Here is a 22850-nt window from a genome sequence, read left to right on the forward strand (position 1 = left end):
AGATCTGTGAGACACATTGTGATCAGGGGGATTGGGATCTGGTCAACACACCGTCTGTAGTATATAATGTTGAGAATAGAAAAAACACCTGGAGATCTGTGAGACACATTGTGATCAGGGGGATTGGGATCAGGTCAACACACCGTCTGTAGTATATAATGTTGAGAATAGAAGAACACCTGGAGATCTGTGAGACACATTGTGATCAGGGGGATTGGGTTCAGGTCAACCGAGTGACTGAATTTTTGAAAAGCAGAAACGCTTAACCAGTAAACGGGAGGACCATTGATCGAACATCATTAATGGGTAAAAGAACAGGGCACGTCGGTGATGGCAGGTTACAAGAGAATCAGAACTGCAGGAGCTTAGTAAGAAACAGTCAGCACGGAGTTAGGAGTCTGACACACCGTTAATCGTGTTTTGTTTCGTTTGAGGAAGCAATATAATTTATTGAACGGCAGAATAGCCGAATTACACGTTTACAGAAACTTTGAAAGTTACAGGTGGAAGAATTTGCAGTAAGTTGAAAGGCATTGAAATCTACCACAGGATCGGAAAATCTTTAATTTGTGTTGCCATCCCTTCTCGAACTTTCGATCGGAAAGCTGAATTCACTGAGAGTGCCATCACCAGCGGGTTTTAAAGTGTGTCCATCACCACCCTCTTCTCAGGGCATCTACATACGAGTCATCAATGATCAGAGCACCATCAGCACAAATTTACAGGGCGATTGGGAATGGGAGTGGCACTAATTAGACAGCTCTTACGAAGAGGCACCATGGGCCGAATGGCTTCCCTCTGTGCTGTTTCATTGTAAGATTCTGTCATGGAGAGGACCATCACCATCGCCTTCTCAGAGCATCTTCACACTGGGAAGACATGCAGCCCACCCACCATCAGCACAAGGAGAGAGTGTATCCGGATGTCAGTGTGTGTATATGTGAAAACAATTCTGGATATATTTTATCCCATTACCAATATTAATGTGTTGCAGAAACTGTATTTTCTGTTTTAAGGAATGAAATCACAGATCCCGATATAATTTCTTCTGCAAGGCACGGGAATAATGACCCTGCAGTTAGTTGTATTTGTGTTTTTTCTTTCTGACAGTTTCATTCATTTCTTGCCCAAGTGAACTCTAATTGTTAACTTCTCATTTCAGGCAGACCTGGGAACAGTAAGGCTGACCCGTCAGGTAATCGCCCTTTATTTTCACACTATCTGCTCTCTCTCTGCTCTAATCCATCCCATTAAATATTAAGCTTGGGCAACAATCTCAGCATTTTCTTTGATCACGGATTAACCCGCTGCCCAGTTGAGAGTCAGAAAGGGAGGGTGTCCCTCATACTGTGACTAAAGATCTTTAATTTTAGCTGAGAGATGAGTGCTGCCTTCATGCAGAGGGACAACAACTGAGGGTCTCTGAAGAGCAGAGTGTGAAGGATCAGCTCCACTGACACTGTTACCTAGCTGAGAGATGACTGCTGTCTTCATGCAGAAGGACAATAACTGAGGGTCTCTAAATGCAAAGTGTGAAGGATCAGCTCCACTGACACTGCTGCCGGTCCAAAGGTCCAGCTAACCAATCTGCGTTGACATCAAGATCACATCACCATCCAGCCCTGTCTTCATTGGCTGTACTGGGTGCGGGTGAAATTTCCTCTGCTCTTTCCTGGTGCTGGTGTCTCACTGTGTTCGTCCAATGAGTTCTGAGCACGTAAACATGTGATCATTACAGCCACGCCCATCTCCCCACTTCTGCAGGTTAGAACTATTCTGAGCCTGTCCCCATCCAGTTCTCATTGGAGCCGCTGTGTTGGTGGGAATATCTGGCTGTCTCCTGGTTTCCTGCTCGTTTGCACCGTGTATTAGTATTTCCCTTTCCTTTTTTCGTGTGTAATATATACTCCGATTTTTATTAGTGTTCTGAGTGCAGACTGATATTCCTGTCAATTCATACCTGGTGAATGGGGAGGGTCTGTGCGCTGGGAACCTGTGGGTTTAACACACGGTAACTGCTTGATGATATTTCTGATATTTTACAGAGATGGCGAAGCTGAGACTGGTGAATGGGGGCAGTCGGTGCGCTGGGAGAGTGGAGATTCACTACAGGGGACAGTGGGGGACTGTGCATGACAATCTCTGGGACCTGTCGGATGCTGCTGTTGTCTGTCGGGAGCTGGGCTGCGGGACCGCGGTCTCTGCACTGCGCCGGGCTCTCTTTGGGGAAGGCTCCGGACCCATTGTGACGTATAATGTAAAGTGCAGCGGGACCGAGGCCACTCTGCGAGACTGTAAGTCAGCTCAATGGAGTCACTATTCCAACTCACACTCCAACGATGCCGGCGTCATCTGCTCAGGTAAAAATCTTTCTCAGTCTCTCATCTTCCGCCACGGTGAAGAAGTGAAAGTAAAACAAATCAGGATGGTCCGTACCCGGAAAGTCAGATGATAATAATTCCAGTAATCTGCGGTTAGAATTATTGTTAATATTAGTATCACTGTTTATAATTATATCATTAGCATTATATTTAATAAACATTCTCCACCGGGAGCAGCAAATACCTGATACTCAGCACATTTACAATACAGACTGAGCAGTTTCCATTGAGATTTTCCCTAAATCCGCAGTCAATGATCTGAACGGCTGGAAATGTCACAATCTCAATCCAACTCGCCATTCATCAACCCAACAGCCGCTACCGGGCATGCACTGTCAGCCCGGCTGTCCACCTGCAGTGAGAGCTTGGCCTCAGATCTGATCCATCACACAGATTGTGAAGCTGAGACTGGGGACAAAAGGGAGGGAGGGAAGCAGGTTTCTCAGCCTCGGGGAGCCGAAGTAATGGCAGGCAGTTATTATGGGAACCTCAAGAGGAAACTGCACAGTAAGATCCCACCGCTGCCTGCGCATTGCCATTTACATTTTGGCAAATATTGAGAAAGTGAAATGCACAGAATATTAAACAAAGGAGCTCAGATAGTTCAGGAAGCAGTTGCAACGATTAAACTCAACACAGTTGAACTATTGGAAGAAAAGCGCCGGGTTTTCCTGAAATCCTGACCAGTTACTGTCAGGAGGATAGTGATAGACTTCAAGAAGACAAAGAAAGGCGTGTGAAATGGGCGGACAGGTGGCAGATGAAATTGAATGCAGAGAAGTGGGAACTGATACATTCTGGTTGGAACAAGGAGGAGAGGCAATATCACAGAATCACTGAACTGTTACAGTACAGAAGGGGGCTATTCGGCCCATCATGCCTGCATGGGCTCTCTGAAAGAGAAATTCGCTCAGTTCCATTCCCCTGCCTTCTCTCCATAACTCTGCACATTCTTCCCTTTTATATAACTGTCTAATGCCCTTTTGAATGCTTCAATTGAACCAGCCTCCACCACGTTCTCAGACAAACATTCCCAATCTTAAATATGCGCTGCATGAAAAAAAGATTTTCCTCATATCACTTTCGCTTTTTTTACCAAATGCATTAAATCTGTACCCTCTCCTTCTCGGTCCTTTCACGAGTGTAAACAATTTCTCTCCATCTACTCTGTCCAGGACCCTCATTATTTTGAATACCTCTATCAAATCACCTCTCAGCCTTCTCTTCTCCAAGGAAAACAGTCCTAACTTTTCCAATCTATCATCATAACTGAAATTCCTCATCCCTGGAACCATTCTCATGAAACGTCTCTGTACTCTCTCCAATGCCCTCACATCTTTCATCAACTGCGGCGCCCAGAACTGGACACAATACTCCAGCTGATGCCGAACCAGTGTCTTATACAAGTTCAACTTAATTCCTTGCTTTTGTATTCTATGCATCTTTTAATAAAGCCCAGGACAGTGTATGCTTTATTAAACGCTATCTCAACCTGGCCTGCCACCGTCAATGACTTATGCACTATTAAACTCCTGTAACCCCTTTAGAATTGAACCCTTCATTTTATATTTTATCTCCATGTTCTTCCAACTAAAATGAATCACTTCGCATTTCTCTGCATTGAACTTCATCCACCAACTGCCTGCCAATTCCACCAACTTGTCAATGTCCTTTTGAAGATCTGCACTATCCTCCTCACAGTTCACAATGCTTCCAAGTTTTGTATCATCTGCAAACTTTGAAATTGTGCCTGTGAACCAAGGTCCGGGTCATTTTTATATATATAGACTGGGACCTGAATATTGAAGGATACATGGCATTTAGGAAGGACAGGAAGCCAGGAATAGGTGCAGGGCTAGCTCTGTTAATTAATGACGGTATTGGCGCAACAGAGAGGGATGACCGAAGTTCAGGAGACCAGGATGTAGAATCTGTTCGGGTAGAGATGAAAAATCATAAAGGCAAGAAGTCACTTGTAAGAAGTGATGCACAGGCCGCCTAACATTAACCACACTGTTGTCCGGGGTATAAAGTAATAAATAATGGCAGCTTATCAGAAAGGTGCAGTGATAATTATGTTGGGGGGGAGGGGGGTGGTATTTTCACCTACATATGGACTGGAAAAATCGGATGGGCAGAGGTAGCCTAGATGAGGAATGCATAGAATATTTTCGAGATACTTTCTTGGAACAATACCTTGTGGAGCCAACCAGAGAGTAGGCGATACTCGACCTGGTATTGTGCAACGAGATAGGAATAATTAATAACCTCACAGTTAAGGCGCCCCTTGGTAGCAGTGATCATGATATGATTGAATTTTACATTCAGTTTGAGGGAGAGAAGAGTGGGACCAAGTCTAACAATTTAAACTTAAATTAGGGCAATTATAAGGACATGAATGCAAAGCTAGCTAAAGTGAACTGGCAAATCAGGTTAAGGGATAGGTCCATAGAGATGCAATGGCAGACATTTAAGGGAATATTTCAGAATACACAATTTCACTTATTTCAATGAGTTAGAAACATTCCAAGAGTGGGTCCCGTAATCCGTGGTTAAGTAAAACAGCCAAAGGTCGTATCAAACTTACAGCCAATAATTGCGCAAAGATGGGAGGCTGGTCAAAAGATTGGACAAAATATTTTATAAAAAGCTAATGATGACTAAAAGATTGATAAGGCAGGTAACATTAGAGGACGAGAGAAGGCCAGATAGATATAGAAGGACAGATAGTAAGAGTTTATATATATATATATATATATTTAAAAAAAAGAAAAGAGGTAACAAAGTGAGCGTTGAACTTATAAAATGTGAATCTGGGGAATTAATAATGAAAAATAAGGAGATGACAGATTAATTGAGAAGATATTTGGCATGGGTCTTCACTATTGAGGATAAAATTAACATCTCAGCTTTAGCTGTAAGTCAGGAAATGGAAGGGAGGGGGAACTCAAGAAAATTGCAAACACCAGGACGAGTGAGGTGCTCTTACAGATAACTAGCATGGAAACAACGGGCTGAATGGCCTTCTTCTCTGCTGTAAACATTCTATGATTATATGCTGACTGCTGCATCTAGTTGATGTCAAACTGTCTGTCCAGTTTTAAACTTCAAACTGTGAATGTGGTTTCAAGGTAATTAATTGCATACGAAGGGCTTTGAAGTGTGATCATGACAGACTGTAGCAAACTGGCTACAAAACAGTCAACAAAGTGTGTTAAAGGTAGTTATTCAGACTCACAAAAGGTAAGAAGTATTGTTTGACAATTCATGTCAATGGGTTAGCGCTGTGCAAATGCGTTCCATTGTTTGGTCCATTCCGAAGATTAAGAAGCGGCTGAGCACACAGCACAAAGCAAAAGCCCGATCACACTCCAGCTGTAGTGCTGCAGATCAGTGCTCTAAAACTAGCGACAACTCCAGCCAAGCTGATCCAGTATAGTTACAGCAGTTACAGCACTAGCATTCAACGGATATGGTGTAAAGTTGCTCACTGCCCAGATAAGTAGGGAAACAGTGACCAGTTAGCACCCAATCAACCTACTCCCAATAAACACCAAATCTTTAACAAAAACAAGAAATGCTGGATTCACCCAGCAGGTCTGGCAGCATCTGTGGAAAGAGAAGCAGAGTCAACGCCTCGGGTCAGTGACCCTTCTTCGGAACACCAAATCTTTCCTTGTGCTGGGTGTGACTCTCCTTTCAACGTATCTCTCATAGATAAACCTCAATTTTTTTTGTATTTTCAAGAGCTTTGTTAACCTGTGTTGCTATTTTATTGATTTTTATATCTGTACCCCTGAGTCCCATTGCTCCTCGACACAATTTACAGTATCATTGTCCAAGGAATATGGGTTCTCAGTCTTCCAACCCAAATGTGTAAGTGTACATTTAATGTAAAGTATTTTTCTCACAATCTGCCTTTTTATTAACTATTGCTCCAAGTAGATGTCATTAGTGAATATTACAATTGTACGTCCCTTTTTTGAGTCGAAATCATTTATGTTAAATATGAACAACATTACTCCTAGCACCAGTTCTTGTCACACAATACTTCTTGCCCAGTTCTAACTGCTGATACAGTGCATGTTTCTCAGTTGCAGTGACGGAGACTGGGTAAGTTGTAAATAAATAAAGGAACATTTTAAACATTATAGTCCTGTCACATTATAAGCAGTAGTGATACAGGAAATCCAGCATAATCAGTTTTGAACAGAATCTGAGAACGACTGTTGCCAGATCTGTGATTAATCAGATGCGTATTGAAATATAAATATTTGTATTATTGTGATTATTAACGTATTATGCTAATTTTGATATAATATGCTTATTCAGATCACAGATCTCCTCGACTAACATCCGGAGACTCCCCATGCTCAGGCAGACTGGAGATCCAGTACGGTGAAACCTGGGGAACAGTGTGTGACCTTGACTGGGATTTGAAAGATGCCAATGTGGTCTGTAGTCAGCTTCAGTGTGGAGTCGCCGTGTCTGTGCCAAGATATGCCCATTTTGGAGAGGGCACTGGGCTCGTACTGACTGATATCTTTGAGTGCACTGGAAACGAGTCCAGTTTATTGGACTGCCGTCTTTTTCAAAGAACCCAGGAGTGCAGCCACAGGAACGATGCCAGTGTAATCTGTTCCGGTGAGTACAGACTTACTGAAAAGCAGTCAACATCCTGCTTAATATTTGGAAAACTGAAGAAGGTGGCATTCCCATGAATCTGTCTGAAAGGTTCATATCTAAACTAGTCATTATAGTTTACTATTACTGCTATAGGTTTGGTGGAACGTGGTACAAAATATCCGCAATTAATCGTAAACACGATGGTTCTAAATCTTAACATTTATTCTGCAAGAAGCAGAATTTTCACAAGTTTGTTTCCCACTGCACCGAATGTATATTTAGAATTGAATATTAGCTGCAACAGTTGGGAGTTGACTAAATGAATATGCACTGGCCTATTTCGATACTTTAATTTGAACACCACGAATGATCCGACATTACAATAGCCTTCTGACCCTCCCTGACCACGTTATTATTCTTATCATACAGCACTGAAACAGGTCCTTCAGCCCACCGAGTCTCTGCCGACCAACAACCACCCATTTATCCTAATCCTACATTACCTATCATTCTCCAAGCACCTACCCACAGTAGGGTTAATTTACAATGGTCAACTTACTTTCGACCTGCAAGTCTTTCACTGTGGGAGGAAACCAGAGCACGTGGCAGAATCCCACGCCGTCACAGGGAGAACGTGCAAACTCCGCACAGACAGCACCCAGATCTGAACCCAGGTCACTGGAGCTGTGATGCTAACCACTGCTCCACTGTGCCCACGTTAACACCTACTGAACGGCAGGGTATAAAATAACGGCTGTACTCTAGCACTGCTCAGTGCAATCAGGCCAGAAGTGAAAGATTACAAAGTTATTTTATAGAATGTGTGTATTTTACCCGCTAAATATGACAGGATCGGACACATATCCACATTATCAGTACACAGCTTTCAGTTGCACTAGCATGTTCGATCATTCAGTTATATCATAGATGATATTTTCTTCAAGTCTCTTTACCTCGCTTTGAACCGGATTCTTTGATACACAGAGCTAACAAAAATGTATCAATATTAGTCCTGAAAATTTAGATTAAATGTTACATCCACCGCTCTTTACTTTCGGGAATGTTCCAGATTTCCACGGTTTTTATAGAAAAATGTGTTTTCTAATTGTTCTCTGAGGCCCAAGTAACTTCTGGTGCTTGGTCAGTTACCTTCCCACCATCAAAATGTCCGAAGTTGGGCTTTTAGCTGGTAATTGCATGGACTTTAGTTCCCTTCACAATTCCTCGGATTAAGAAACAGTTCCTGCCCACTTCCATCAAGATCAGGACATTATTTAGACTTGGGCAAATGGGCAGAAAGTAACATACTCACCACCTCCATGTCAGGTAATGACTATTTCCAACAAGAGAGACAATAACATCTCCCCTAGCTATTATAATCAGTGAATTTACTACCATCATCAAGTCCTCCTGAGTGTTGTCATTGACAAGAAACTGAACTAGACCATTTACCATAATGTAGTGGCGAGTGGAGCAGGTCAGATGATCGGCATTCTGTGGCAAGTAGCTCACCTGCAGAATTGCCAAAGACTTTTCAGCAGCTGGAAGAGATAGGCTGGGAATGTGAAAACAAAGAACAAAGAGCAAAGAAAATTACAGCACAGGAACAGGCCCTTCGGCCCTCCAAGCCTGCGCCGATCCAGATCCTCTATCTAAACATGACGCCTATTTTCTAAGGGTCTGTATCTCTTTACTTCCTGCCCATTCATGTATCTGTCCAGATACATCTTGAAAGACGCTATCGTGCCGCGTCTACCACCTCCGCTGGCAACGCATTCCAGGCACCCACCACCCTCTGTGTAAAGAACATTCCACGTATATCCCCCCTTAACTTTTCCCCTTTCACTTTGAACTCGTGACCCCTTGTAATTGAATCCCCCACTCTGGGAAAAAGCTTCTTGCTATCCAACCTGTCTATGCCTCTCATGATTTTGTACACCTCAATCAGGTACCCCCTCAACCTCCGTCTTTCTAATGAAAATAATCCTAATCTGCTCAATCTCTCTTCATAGCTAGCGCCCTCCATACCAGGCAACATCCTGGTGAATCTCCTCTGCACCCTCTCCGAAGCATCCACATCCTTTTGGTAATGTGGCGACCAGAACTGCACGCAGTATTCCAAATGTGGCCGAACCAAAGTCCGATACAACGGTAACATGACCTGCTAACTCTTGTACTCAATACCCCGTCCGATGAAGGAAAGCATGCCGTATGCCTTCTTGACCACTATATTGACCTGCGTTGCCGCCTTCAGGGAACAATGGACCTGAACACCCAAATCTCTCTGTACATCAAGACAAGTCTCTTCCAAATTTCAGGGAACCCAGCCACAGTTTGTGTAATCCTACTTCATAGTGAGGTGAGGCAGTGGCGTGGTGTTAATGTCACTGGACTAGCAATCCAGAGCCCCAGGCTAATTCTGGGGACGCTGGTGCAATTCCCACCATCGCAGCCAGTGCAATTTAAAGTCAGTTAATAAATCTGGAATTGAAAACTAGTCTCAGTAATGGTGACCATGAAACCATTGTCGATTGTCATTAAAAAAAAATCTTGTTTAGTCATATCCTTAGGGGATGAATTCTGCCATTGTTACCTGGTCTGGCCTACATGTGACAAGAGACCCACAGCAATGTTGTTGACTCTTAACTGTCCTCTTACATAGCCTAACAAGTCACCCAGTTGTGAAAGGTTTCGAGGCATGAACAACGAATGCTGACCTTGCCTGCGACACCCACATCTTGTGAATGAATAAAAAACAGAAACATTTGAAGCCGATGAATCATTCTAGCATCTCTTATGCTGCACAGTCTCCCTGGTCAACATATCCTTCCCAACGCATATTGCCCATAGCTGAACATTACACCAGATGGTGCCTGGCCTGTTTTCTTTTTTTTGCTGTAGCATCATTTCTCGCCCCTTGTATTCCATTCCACTAGATAAAAAGCACAGCATTCCATTGGCTGTTTTGCTTTTCGTTCCTGTACTTGCCCATGACCCTGAAGTCTCTTTTCCCTGTGCTGCATCCGGCTTTTCACCATTTATAAAGTACTGTAATCTTTTAAAGTCCAAATTGGACACCTCACACTCACCAATATTGAAATAGTTTTACACAGTCACTGAATCTTTTTTTTTGTAAAGTTATGCTTAAAATATGCATGATTACAATATGGCTGATGGTGTCTTTTAATGGCAATATTGAGTATGTCAATTATATGTGGCTTTCTATCCAGTCATCTAAACCATTAATAAATATGGTGAATAGTTGAGGTTCCTGCGGGACGGCGCCTTCACATCCTGCCAGTTAGATGATCTGTCCATTATCCCTGCTGTCTATCTCCTGCCACTAAACTAACGTCCTAAGTAGGTCAATAATTTTCCCTAAATTCTATGAGCTTCAACTTTAGCCAACAATCAGTTACGAGGGATTTTGTTGAGTGCTTTCTGGAAGTTCATCTGAGTAACATCCATTGAAGTTCCCCTGTCCTCTACTTCAGTTACCGCCACAAAATATTTGATCAGGTTCATCAGGCATGATCTACCTTTTACAAATCCACGCTGGCTCTCTCTGATTAGCTGTAACTTTTCAAGGTGATCAGACACTCCATCTTTAAATGTATACTCTAGTAATTTCCTGACAATAGCTGTTATGCTAACCAGTCTATAATTCCCTCGGTTCACTCGATAACCTTCTTTAAATAGCAGTGTGACAATTGCAATTTTCTAATTACTGATCCAGCAGTTTGCTCTCTATCATTAACAAAGGGATGGAAGGTGTTGTTTACAGCGCTATCAAGCAGTACTTACCAATAAACTGCTCAGTGATGCTCAGTTTGGGTTTGTTCGGACCACTCAGCTTCAGACCTCATCACATCCTTTATACAAACATGTATGATATAGCTGTATTCCAGATGAGAGTGACTGCCCTCAATGTCAGGGCAGCATCTGGCCGACTGTGGCAACAAAGAACCTTAATAAAAGTTGTGTGCATGTAAATACTGATGCAAAGTAATTCTGCATAATTCCTGCCATTTCCTTATTTTCATTTATAATATCACAACTGTCATCGTAATGAGACCACATTGCTTTTAATGACAATATATTTCTGAAGTTATTGTAAAAGCTTTGGAGCTCTTGCGAACTGTTTTGTCATCCTTTGCTATTCATTGTATCTCTGCCATTCACGAAGATCTGTGCATTATTTTTTGCATTTTTGCATGTTTTTGGTCTCTTTTATACTTATGATGTTACCGTGTCTTGCAAGCCAGTCCATAATAGATGAGGTTGAGTTTGGAATTGGACCATTCAATGCTGTGGTTATTGAGTTGAGCTTCTTTGATGGCAGGCTTGTGCTTTTCACTGCGTCAGGGAAGCTATGGAGATCGATAAACACAAGACCTTCCCCCTAAAAGTGGCCTGTTCCTCAGTGAATATCAGGGTTTCCCTCCTCGAGAAACGCACAAGCACCTGTTGTGCAGCCAACATACCACGACCAGAACAGTAGCATGGATTGACTTGCCACAATGCACAATAACTGACGAATCAGCAGCAAGAATAATGACATCTACTGACCTCTCATGGAATATAATTAACTGACCAATAACAGCCAGAACAGGAACATGTAATAACCTAACAGTAGTCAGATCCTGCCCACATTCCCGTTCTGCACTACACATAAACAGACAGCTTCCACCAATTACAATTATTTCTCCAGACAATGGGCAGAGGACATGGCCCAAAAAGTCACGGTCTGTCAGTATTTCGAACAACTGCTTTTTCAAGAAAGCAACTGCTGTTTTCAGCGCAAAGGCACGTGATGTAAAACCGTAAAATGGTCTGACTCAAATGTTGCATATTTTAGTTTTCCATTTCCCTGTAGCACCTGGATATGCTACATTTACAACTGTGCTCTGCCCCCTCACCCCGGCCCCCACCAGCCTCCCCTCACCCATTTACTAGTTTAAGGTTCCTGTAACAACCCTATTCATCCTTTATTCTGGGACACTGATCCCAACCCGATTCAGGTGCTGCACATTCCAACAGAATAGTTCTTTAATATCCCGGTACAGGTGTCAGGGTCCCATGAAAGGTAAAACCTCTTTCCAACATCATAACCTTCAACCACATATTCATCTCCCTGATCGTTTATTTTTCTGATGCCAAAGTGCAAGCGGCTTGTATAATAATCCAGAGATTATAATCCTTGAGAACTTATTTTATATTTCAGCTCCTGGTACTCTCTGAAAAGAACCTCTTGCCTACTCTTTGCTATGTTGTTTATCCCTACATGGTCCACAACGACTGGATATTTCCCCTCCATTCTTGCAATCTGATTTGAGATAACCCTCACTTCGCACAAGTTGGGAAAATACTGTGTGGAACTCTTAATGCCCTAATTATTGAATCACTTAAAGGTATCACATTAGGCTCCACTCCTCCTCCTTTTGAACAGCTTCCTATTCCAAGGTATCACGGTCAACATTCTGGCTGTCCTTCTGACAGTCTTCATCCTTATCCTCACAAATAGCCAGGACTTTGTTCCTGTTCACTTCTGTATATCCTCGTTCTCCATTACATCTGGATTTCCATTACTGTGCACTATAAGCTGCAACAACCTCATTCTGATCCTGCAGCTCTCTACAAGGTGTGACTGAAATCTGCAGCAAACTGTCAAATACTCTTCTTGCTGCCATATGTGTTGGCGTTTCTCCAATTCCCACAACAGCTCTATGATCCTGAGCCAGAGAGATTCCAGGTTGAGATATCTACCACAGACAAGTTCCCTCGCGGCAGTTCCATTATCTACAAATTCCAATATCCAGAAAAAAAAACTGCTCTGCCAGAACTTAGTCTGTCTTTATTTTTGAGGTAAAATTATTTGTAGATGCATTTTAGCTTTAACGCTATTTCACTGGTTAGCTAACGCCGAAACACTAAGGACTCATCAATTAACTTAATACGTATTTACAACTTACCCACGCCCTCTCACACCCTGACCTGACAATTGCTTCACTGAGTGAGTTTTTCCCTCTATTTGCCTGGTGTCTGTCCCTCAGCCCCTTCCAATAGGCTCTGCTGCTGCTGGCTGTGATGCTCTTTTAAACCGGTGGCTCGAGTCACTGACTCCAGTTTAACAGACACAACAGAACACCGCCATCCGAACGCTCACTCTCTGCTACCTAGAAGGACGAGGACAGCAGATGCATGGGAACACCATCTGCATGTTCTCCTCCGAAGCACACACCATCCTAATTTGGAAGTATATAACTGGTCCTTCACTGTCGCTGGGTCAAATCCTGGAAGTCCCTTCCTTACAGCAATGTGAGTGCACTGAAAGCGCATGCACTGCAGTGGTGCAAGAAAGCGGCTCACCACCATCTTTGCAAGGGCAGTTCGGGATGGGTACTAAATGCTGTCCTAGCCCGAATGTCCCACCCCCTGTGAAATAATAAAAAATACCTCCTGTTCCCACTCTGAACCGAATTCTTACTCTTAGCAAACTCTAACTTCCCACTATGTTCATAATGTATTCAGTTAACATTGCAATCATTGTTTACACTCTGCCTTACTAGAAGTTGAAAATTGAAACATCGATAATTGGAGTAGGAGTAGGCCAGACAGCCCTTTGGAGCCTGCTCCACCATTCAAAAAAAGTCATGGCCTATCATCTAATTCAGTACTCTGTTCCCGTTTTTCCCCATATTGCTTGATTCCTTTGGCATTAAGAAAGATATCTATCTCCTTCTTGAATATATTTAGAGATCTGGCCTCCACTGCCTTCTGTAGTAGAGAATTCCGCAGGTTCACCACCTTCTAAGTGAAGACATTTCTCCTCATCTCGGTTCTAAATAGCATACTCCGTATCCGGAGACTGTTACCCGTGGTTTTGGACTCTCCAGCCATCGGGAACATCCTCCCTGTATCTAGCCAGTCTAGTACTGTTCCAGTCTTATAGGTTTCTCTGAGTACCTCTCTCATTCTTCTAAACTCTAGTGAATATAGTCCGAGTCGATCCGATCTCTCCTCATATGTGAATCCTGCCATCCCAGGAATTAGCCTTGTAAATCTTCTTTGCACTCTCTTCATGACAAGGGCATCATTCCTCAGATAAGGAGACCAAAACTGCACACAATACTCCAGGTGAGGTCTCACCAAAGCCCTGTATAGGTGCAGTAAGACATTGCTCCTTTACTCAAATCCTCTTGCAATGACGTCCAGTATTATATGCCTTTTGAGGCACATTCAAGATGCAACAGTTTAGACAGTTTCCAGCTGACAGTAATTACCCCAGTTCGGACAAGCACAGCTGATTGACTGCTTACTGCTAACCTGACTTGCACTGTTAACTGCTAACAATGAACTGCCTTGCAGTTTGGTTTTTAATTACAAGCGAAACGCTAAATGTTAAGGCTAGATTTCAGTCTTAGGTACTAATTACCAAATTCCAAACTTCCCACTCTGGTTGCAACACATGCACCTAAAGGTACAGTCTATGCTTGCACACTTTGCCTTAACTCTAACTACCTTACTGAATTGCAGAAGAACATTCCCCATGCAGGCAATTGCAGTTCAAGAGGACGGTCCTGACACCGGTTTCAAGGGCAAATAAAGTTGAGCAATAACTGCCACCTCTGCCAGAGATGTCCACATCCCTCATAAAGAAAAGCAGCTCCCAAATGAGCTTGTTCTGTATTTGTTCTTCAGATCTTCTATCACACATCTATCAAACCACTTAAACATTTTAAACACATCAACTAGAATAGCTGTAATCCTTCTAAACTAAAGCTACTACAAACAACGTTTATGAAACATGTCTTCATAATGTAACGCTTTAAGCATTGTTGCCATTCTCGTGACTCTGTCCTTAACCACCTCCAAAGGCAATGGTTTTATGAAGTGCAGTGCCCAAAAGTGACAACAGATACAACAGAAACATCAAATCCATCATCTTTATATTCCAAAATCCAAGAGATAAAGACCAACAATCGATTAGCATTTGCAACAAGAGTTGTTAATTTTTGAGTGTTCAGCCAACTTCATAAAGAGGTCCTTTAGTAATTATTATGATGAAAGGACACAGACCTAAAACATAACTCTCTTGATCTCTCCACAGATGCTGCGAGCCCTGCTCAGTATTTCCAGCATTTTCTGTTATATTTCAGATTTCCAACATCCGCAGTATTTTGCTTTTGTGTTGCTGTGATAATTCTAATTGTTTTTTGATAGATAATTTGTGTAAAGTATGGATAGATAATCGTGTACATAAGATTCAACTGTTATACCCATTTTCTATTTTGCTGTTTCTATGCAGAGGATGATTTATAAATTATTTGGATTTGTATTTGTTTCCAATACAGGGAAACATGGACCTCGATTGGTTGATGGGACGAACAGATGCTCAGGCCGGGTGGAGGTGCTACATGGAGACCAGTGGGGGACGGTGTGTGACGTTTACTTTGATTTGGAAGACGCCAACGTGGTCTGTGAGCAACTTCAGTGTGGGACAGTAACCTCAATACCGGGAGGAGCTCACTTTGGAAAGGGAGATGGTCCAGTGTGGATGGAAAGTTACAGGTGTCGGGGGAATGAGACGCGATTGTGGGAGTGTCCTGTTTCATCTTGGGATCAGTTTAGCTGCTCACATGAAAATGACGCCAGTGTCATCTGTACGGGTGAGTCATCTCAGTCAATTGAACTGAAATACACCAACTGTTCTGCTGTCAAGCATCATTAACTATTTCCACAGGTCGCTGATTCACTAGTTTTGCTGATCCCATGCTTCCTTTGACACTAAGATTCCGAGATGTGCTTGTGGGTTTAAGTGTCTAAATTAAATTACAAATGAATCAAAGAGCTTCACTCTAGTAAACATTGAATACATACAATGTCTCATGATTAGTACTAATCGCTCATATAATATCTCTTTTGTGGTAAATCTAGGGCATTATTCAAGGGGCATAGAATCAGCAATTTGCTCCCAGGACCACTGCCATAGCATAGAAATGTTGCTCGAGCATTGAAACTGTGATCAATGTTGGCCGTTCAAATATGAATTATCATGGAAGTCTCTGCAAAGATCAGCTGTACAATAGAAAACACTGTGAACTTGTTTCCAGCTAAATAACATGAGATAAATTTTAATTTCCATTGCATCAAGGGCATTAAAATGACAGCGAGTGAAGTAACTCGTTATTTCACCAATATGCCATGTCTTTGATTATTTCACAAACTTGATGTAAATTACAATTCTCCCAGTTATCCCTCAACCCGCGCCCTGTTATAACAGATTATCTGCTCTGTTATCTGATCGCTGTACGTGAGACATTGCTCAACGCAAATTGCTCCCACGTTTCACAATTTAAAATATAGGTAATAAAAACAGTAAGTGCTGAAAATACTCAGAAGTTCTGGCTGCATCTATGGTGAAAGAAACAGAATCAACCTTGCAGTTTGCAGATCTTTCATCATAACTTAGAGATTTAACAGTTTTTAAAGAAAGGGGAAAGCAAGGAAGGAGCGAAAGGAACAATCTGTGATATGGTGGAAGACAGGAGAGATTAAATGGTAAATGGGACAGTGCAAGGCAAAAATAGATAGGAATGGGCCAAGTAAAAAACTCATTTCTAGAAGTGTTGCAAATTGGAAGGCAAAATATCGTCCAAAAAAAGAAAAAAAGGGGAGGGAATCTGATCTGAAATTGCTGAATTCAGTGTTCATTCCATAAGCCTGTAAAGAGTCTAGTGGAAAGAGGAAGTGCTGTTTCTCAAACTTACGTTAACCTTCATTGGAACTGTGCAGGAGAAAGAGGAGAGAGAGGTCAGTGTGGGAGCGGAATAAAGAATGAAAAGGACAGGTAACTGGAAGCTAAAGTTAAAGCTTGCAGACTGAACAAAGATGTTGTGCAAAGTAAGCACTCAATTATGTTTGGTGTCCCAATGCAAAGGAGACGGTATCATGATCAGTCAATACAGTGAGTGCAGTATACTAAAGAGAAAGCAGGACAAGTAAATCGCTGTTTCACTTGGAAGCCGTATTTGGGGGCTTGGATGGTGAGAAAGGTGGAGGTAACAGGGCAGTGGTTGTACCTCCTGCGCATTCATGGGAAGGTCCTGTGGGAAGGGGTGTTGACAATGATTGAAGAGGGCATCAGGGTGCCACAGAGTGAAAGGTCCCTTCAGAACGTTAAAATTGGAGGGAAGGGGAAGATGTGCTTTGTCGTGGCATCACATTACAGGTGGTGGAAATGGTGGACGATGGTCTGTTGAATATGGAAGCTGATGGAGTGGAAGATGAGGAGAATCAGGATCCTATCATGGTTCTGGGAGGGGGGAAAGGGTGAAAGCAGAAGTATGGGGAATGGAATGGTCGTGCTTGAGGGCCCTGTCAACCATGGTGGGTGGATGAGGAGGTGAGGAGAGTCCTCGGATGAGGAAAAAGGAAGACATATCTGGAACCACTGGTATGGAAGGTTGTATCACCAGACAGATACATTGCCGTGGTGCAATTGAAAAAATGTGATAGAGTCATTCGAATAATTGGGGGGTGAGGAAGCATAGACAGGTAACTGTGAGAGTCACTGGGTTTACTCTTTATATTAGTTAATAACCTATCCCCAGAATCAGAGACAGAGATTTTGAAGAAGAGAACAGAAGAGTTGAAGATGGACCATGTGAAGATAAGGAGGATAAATTGGAAGAAAGGTTGATGATATTTTCAAGTACAGGGCGAGAGTTGGAAATATCAGTACATGTGGAGAGGAGGACGACCTTCAGTCCCTCGGGTCTCACCCCAAGTTCATTTTACCCTCTGTCCCCATTTCAGCAACCGTAAGCTGCTCGGTACGTCTCTGAAATGTATTTACTGAGAAAAGGTAATGGTGAAGAAGATCTTTCAACAAGCCTTCTGAACAATGATGACAGAAATAGCAACCATTAAAATTAATGACATTTCTGGTGGCAGTAAATTCTGAGATATTTTGCTTCAGTTTCGACATTCTCAATGTGTTTCATATTGTAGATGAAAATTGGTCACTAAGGCTGACTAACGGGGGAAGCTGGTGTGATGGGCGAGTGGAGATTTACCACAATGGCAGCTGGGGGAGATTGCAAGATAGACACTGGACCGTGAATGATGCCAACGTAGTCTGTACACAGCTGGGTTGCGGTGAAGCGACAGCCGCTTATAACTATTCAAAGGACGGAGAGAGAGAAGGACCCGTCTGGGTGAATGATGTCCAGTGTGAAGGAAACGAATTGCAGCTCCAGAACTGCAGCTTATTCACATTGAATTCGTCTCTCACTTACAGTATGGATGTTGGGGTCCTGTGTTCAGGTAAACATATTCTTCACTGCTTTTACAAAAACAAAGAAGTGAAATGTCTAATCTGCTGAGAAAAGTGATAATCTAGGTTACTTGTTCCTGGGTGTCTCAAGCCAGTCATTTCACTCGAGGAGAGTGGGTGAGGATGGTGGGCGGTCGGGGAGCTGGGGCTGGATGGGGGTGGCGTGCAGAGAGAGAGGACACGGACACAATTAAACAACAAGAACGTTTTTATTACAGAAATTTCAATTAACACATGCATCACAAGGGGTTTAACAGGAATGTAAAGGGAGAGAAAACTGACACAGAACCAAACAAAGAGATGTTACAGTTGGTGACTAAATTCTTAGTCAGATGGTTGTATTTGAAGAGCCGGAGACACGGAAATATGTCTGGTGGAAATTCAGATCTGGGGGTTAGATGGTTAAAGGCAAAACTGAAAGTTGTAGGCAATTGAAGTGGGTGAAGTACAAGAAGCTGTATTCAGAGAAAAGCAGAGTTCCTGAAATGTTTCAGGCTGGAGACGGTTATACTGATGCAGGGGGAGAGCATGAAGGTGGCTGAACATGAAGATCATAATTGGCAACACGAGGTATTGATGGCGGGGAAACCAATAGATCGTCGAGTGCCACGGTGTTCCTGAGAGGGGCTTCATGTAGGGCAGGCAACAAAACTTTGGATGAGCTGATGTTTCTGGAGGATGCAAGATGGGTGATCGCCCAGGAGAACATTAAAATATTCGATTCTGCAGGAAACAAAGCATGGGTGAGCATTTCAGCAGCAGATGGGCTGAGGCAGGAAGGGAGGTGAATGATGATAGAGGTGAAAGATAACGGCCTTATGAAAAAGTGAATACGGAATTGGAATCTCAGCTCTGGTATCAAATCCGGCGTCGAGCTTGCAATCAGTTCTACTGTACAGTATATAAGTGGAGGTAGCTGTGTGGGAGTTGTTATGGTGTAAGTTTCATTATGTTGTGTATAAAAGTAGACAGATGTTTTGGACTATACGCTTTAAAGTTTCATTGTGTAGCATGTCAATGCAGGCATGTGTTCTGGGGATGTTGCATTATGCAGAGTGTAAGTGTGGGCAGATGTTTTCGGGTTGTTCCAATGAACATTTATTTCCATACGACAGAGTGGAACTTACAACATATGAGATAGTTAATGATTCAGATTTGATACCGATTGGTTACAGTAAATAATTTCTTCGGGAACAGCGGAAATCAATACATTCCAGCGTTTCACGTCAGAAGTTTACAGTGCTGAATGGTTATTACACACTCAGTCACTGGACAGAGTAGAGTATGTCATCTTGTTCTTCAGTTAGGTAGATGTTAAGCTCCACCCAACATTTATGACCACCTTCAGAAGCCATGTGTCTTCTCCTTGTCTTCTACTTCTCTATCTGATGGGTAACATCGCTGATGTTTATTCTCCAAAGTGCCTGACGCAATTAGTCCAATCATTTTTGTCCAGTTCAGATTAAATACTGGTTTCTGTTCATCCAGGAGGTCTACACATCTGGAGTTCAATTGCCCATAGGCGCTTCCTGATCCTGTCCAACATTTTGCAGAGAGATCCTGTTTCCTGCCCTCTTTGGTCCGGTCCAACAGTCATATATTGATAGAATTAGCCGTTTAGTTCATTGACTTTTTAAAGACAATAACAATTGTTAATTTGCCTCACAAGTTTCGTTTGCTCATTGAACATAATTGCAGCAGTCTGTCTGGACAGAGAGGTCTGCATATTTTCTGTTCAGACATGCGGTTTATGTCTCTAAAATTACTCAAATATGTTCCTTGTCAAAGACAGAGTCCCATCCTTACAAAAGTAATTGATTCTCCTATGCAATTAATATTAAATTGATTTATGATAATGTTATAATCAACACAACCCTAGAACGTAGTTCTACACGAAGATACTGCACATTGCAAGGCTGATGTTTAAGGGTACTATTTTTGTAGACGTTGCATTCTCCAATATGAAGTGGAAGTAATAAATAGGGTGGATTAAACTGCTGGTCTTGCCAGTGACACCAACATCCCCTGAAATAATTAAAAAACAGAAAGGAATGGTGACATGTGGCGAACTATCTGGTAATATAATTCTGAATGGATCAATCACATAAAGCATCATCGGGTCCTCCTCATCTTCACTAAAACCACCCGTTTGACAAAGATTATCCAGGAAGGCATAGAAAACGCACAGCAAGTATTCTCCATCATAAATCTTCCTCCTGAACCACTTCCCTGCCTCGTCCACCCTGAACTGCAAAAATATGTGAGTGGAGCTCGTAGATATTTTGTCACAAAGTTCAAAAACATCCGTTCAGTCACCTCCACTACTTCCCTTTCTTCCCCAACCCACCAGGCCTAACTTCCTATCAGTTCCCATCCCCATCCCATACGATCACCCTGAATTCCCATTTCTTGTTTCTCTCCTAGAATCCTTCACGCTGTCTCGGAACCTGTACTGCTGATGGAATCCACATTTTGCTGTCTACACCTTATTTCTTTTAAACTACTGAACACAAACATTCCCTTCCTGGGTTCCATGTTAGCTGGCATTATTAACCATTATCTTTCTCTCTCTCTATCTCTACATGTTCAGGCGCCTCTCCTTCAAATCAGCAGTCATCACACCTCTCCTCAGAAAGGAACCATTGACCACCTGTCCATGCAGGTTGCGGCCCCAGCTCCAACTGTTCGTACCTCGCCAAAGTCCTTGAATGTGTTGTCGCCTCCCAAATCCATGCTCATCTTTTATGAAGCTGCATGTTTCAATTCCGCAAGTCAATTTTCTATCCACACCACAGGACGAAAACAATTGACATCCGAAGTGATTGTGACAAATATAAACGATTCCACCTCCTCTTTCTTGACTTGTCTCAAATTTTGATATGATTGATCATGAAATACTTCTCCAATTCCTCCCCATTAACACCCGGCTGGGTGGGACTGCACTCAGCTTGTTCTAGTATTATCTATACAGTCATGGTCAGAAAGTGGCCTGCAATGGCTTCTCTTCCCGCTCCTGCAAAGTCAGCTATAGTGTCACCAAAGGATCTATCCTTTGACACTTCATTACTCATTTACATGCTGCCTTTCAGTGATATCCGCAAACACAGCCTCAGTTTCCACATGTATCTCACTGTATCCAACTCTACCTCGCATTCAACACTCTTGAGCCCTCCAATGCCTGCACACTGTCAGAATTCCAGGCTGACATTCAGTACTGCATCAGCAGAAAATTCCTCCAACTCAGTATTGAAAAGATAGAAACCATCAGTCCCCATCGCATGTTTCCTTGTCTCCAACTCCATTTCTCGCCATGCCAACTGTCTGTCACTCAGCCAGACAGCCTGCAATCTTAATGTTATATTTGACCCCAGGGTGATCCTCCTATCAAATCTCCATATCCTCATTAACACTGTCTATTTTCACCTCCATGACATCACCCGCATTTGCCCTTATCTCGTCTTGTCGATAGCATTGTTCCCTCCAGACTCGATGATTCTAATGCACTCCTGGCTGGCTTCACGAGTTTCAACCTCTGCAAGCTCCGCTGTCTCGACCATTTGCCACTCAGGCATCTGCCCTCTGCTCACTGACCTACCTTTCCCAGCAATGAGCGGTTTTAAAATTCTCATCCTTGTTTTCAAATCCCTTCCTGGCCTCACAGCTCCTGTCTTTGCAATCGGCTCCAGATTGACAGCTCCCAGTTCTGGCTTCTTGAGCATTCCTGGTTTTAATTGTGCACCATTGGCGGCCGTGCCTTTATTTGCAAAGGTCACACGCTCTAGAATTACTTCCTTAAATCTCTCTGCCTGTCAACCAGTCTTTCCTGCTTTAAGACGTTCCATAAAAACTAACTCTTTGACTTAGCTTTTGGTCATCTGACCTAATATATTTTTCGGTGCTCTGTGTTAAAATTTCTTTGATATCACTCCTGTATCGCCCCTTGGGATGTTTCATTACGTTAATGGCGCTAGATAAATGCAAGTCACTTGTAATTGAAGATGAGGGAAATAGGAGATGGCAGTAAATGTCTGACCAAGATAACAAATAAGGGTAACATACATGGATAAAGAACAGATACAGTTATATAACATGAGTATAAATTAACTGCTAATCGTGTGAGTCATTGCCTGTTTAACACCGTACACAGCATTCAAAACATAAGAGGGGAACTGGAGACCAGAACTTGTCAAAGCCAGATGTAATAGCACATCTGAAACATTGCTGTTCTTTACATTCTATGCAAGAAGTAAGTGTTAACAGATATTCTGTTGTATAGTTTTATTTACCTGTCCACAGGTGCATTTAACGTTCTTTTTTTGACCTGGTGATGGTAAAATCAGTTGTATTGAGTGATGATGTGAATGTCTATTGAAAGTATAATCCTCATGTACTGTTATCCAACAGACCACGTGCAGTTAAGGCTCTCTGACGGTGGAAGCCCATGTAATGGCCGAGTGGAGATTTATTACAATGGGACTTGGGGCTCAGTTTGTGATGATTCCTGG

The 22850-nt window shown here is 42.6% G+C and overlaps 1 long non-coding RNA gene across 1 annotated transcript; it reads left to right on the plus strand.

Moving 5' to 3' along the window:
- Positions 1–2224: 2224 nt before the first annotated feature.
- On the plus strand, positions 2225–15481 carry LOC137361300 (uncharacterized). The gene is made up of 3 exons (XR_010972146.1): positions 2225–2360; positions 6714–7025; positions 15362–15481. It is a non-coding gene; the product is annotated as an uncharacterized lncRNA (long non-coding RNA).
- Positions 15482–22850: the final 7369 nt, after the last annotated feature.

This window comes from Heterodontus francisci, unplaced genomic scaffold, assembly GCF_036365525.1.
Source record: "Heterodontus francisci isolate sHetFra1 unplaced genomic scaffold, sHetFra1.hap1 HAP1_SCAFFOLD_435, whole genome shotgun sequence".
NCBI classification, from domain to species: domain Eukaryota; kingdom Metazoa; phylum Chordata; class Chondrichthyes; order Heterodontiformes; family Heterodontidae; genus Heterodontus; species Heterodontus francisci.